Genomic DNA, 1905 nt, shown 5'->3' on the forward strand with positions numbered 1-1905 from the left:
CAGTTGCGAGCGCCGTAAAACCTCTACTAAAACTAAACTAAAAATCAGAGCGTCTTCAAGCGTTTTCGAGTGACCACGTGTTGTGTCCTTAAAAAGATATTTAAATGTCTTCAAAGTAATTGTCTATGGATACTTTGTTAACTCAGGTGAAGTCATTCTGCAACGAAGCAAACGTCCTGGCTCTAATCCCCAACTGGGTGGTCTTGAACTCGGTCTGGTATTTTTGTTTTGTTTTGTTTTGTTTTGTTTTGTTTTGTTTGTTTGTTTGTTTGGTCTGCTTGGGCCTTTTTTGTTTTCATTTCAGTAAAGTAACAGAGTTGAAAGAAAAAGGAGGGGGGGGGGGGGTAGGTCGTACACTTTCTTACTACGCAGCGTTTCTTGGAGCATTTGGTCAGTACCATTCACAATAAAAATGAAACTATGGTCGAGTAGCACCAAAAAAATACAGTTATTGTGCTTATTTCTCCTCCTTTATATGTCAATTACTCTCTTGTACCATCTGTAATCTTAGGCACTTATATGTCCTTTTAGTTGTGCAAGTGCCGTAAAACTCTTGATAAAATAATGAAAACACACAGAAGATCTCGGGGGAGGACGGAAAACATGAACCAGGAGCAGACGGGTACATATTTATAATATGGCGGATTTCCCAGGAAAGTCACAGGCCTCTGAGGTATAACAGTTAGGCTCTCCACTGTTAAACTTATCTCCGTCTTTCTGCAGGGTCGTTGTATCTCTTTCAGCCCGGTATACATTGTTGATATTTATTATAATCCCCCTAAGCTTTCAGTAGAACGATAGTTTATACGAGAGCGCAGATGTTGCCCGCCATCTCAAATACAATGCACGTCTATAGAAAGGAGTGTAACGGTTTTCCAAATAAGTATTTCTGCAAAAATACCCCCCCCCCCTTCCCCACCCGTCCGCACTCGCCTTCAAAACCTAAAACCTGTTGAAAACACAGGCAGGAAAATAATTTATAATAGGCTTCGACCCGTTTTGTCAGAGCAAACTCAAACTGTATCGGATACACACAATCAAATAGAAAGAAGTACGCTATAGAAACATAATCCGCAAGAAGGGAATCGAATGTGTGTTCTTTTTTTGTGTCAGTTAATAAAAAAGGTTAAAAAGAATATTGTCACAACAGGAAAGTTTGATGGAAAGAGAGGCAGAGGCAGACAGAGGGAAAAGATACTGGACAAGATGACAACATGGCTTGGAGCAGCAAGAACAACAGACACCATTGCTGCAGCGCAGGACAGGGTGAAGTGGAGGTCCATGATCGCCCACGCCAGTCGGCAAGGCACCGGATGATGATGAATAAAAAGGCTAATCATTTACTGTACGGGGTAAAACCAAGTATCTGAACCAGCTGTTTGGGCCCAGCCCATAGCTAGGTCAAGCAAGAGAGAGAGAGAGAGAGAGAGAGAGAGAGAGAGAGAGAGAGAGAGAGAGAGAGAGAGAGAGAGAGAGAGAGAGACAATGAGTCATTGCTGTCGTCATCACAAAGTCAATGTCACCAATCTGCATAAAGCAAGACAAGGGTTCTTTGAAGAAAAGAAATTCATGTACGTGTTTCTACACCCTTCTCCCCCCCCGCCCCGATCAATACATTTTAGATCATTTAAGAGACGGGTTTCTTCCCTGCCTGTCTGGGCAAACCCGGGTGCGGCTGAGACGGATACAACATACAAGCAGACAGACAGAGGTACGAAGGGGGAGAAATAGAATTTCTCGACACACAGGAATGGAACTCGCGTCTCCCGTGTGCCATAGCGAACCAATTGACCGCTACACAACAGACACAAACAGGGGGCTCTCGTGGCCTATAGAGGTTAAGGTGTTGGCCTCTCATTCAAAAGGTCCCGGGTTCGAATCCGGGTACCGACCGAAAAATTTTCT

Source organism: Aplysia californica, unplaced genomic scaffold, assembly GCF_000002075.1.
Source record: "Aplysia californica isolate F4 #8 unplaced genomic scaffold, AplCal3.0 scaffold00694, whole genome shotgun sequence".
Lineage (NCBI taxonomy): Eukaryota > Metazoa > Mollusca > Gastropoda > Aplysiida > Aplysiidae > Aplysia > Aplysia californica.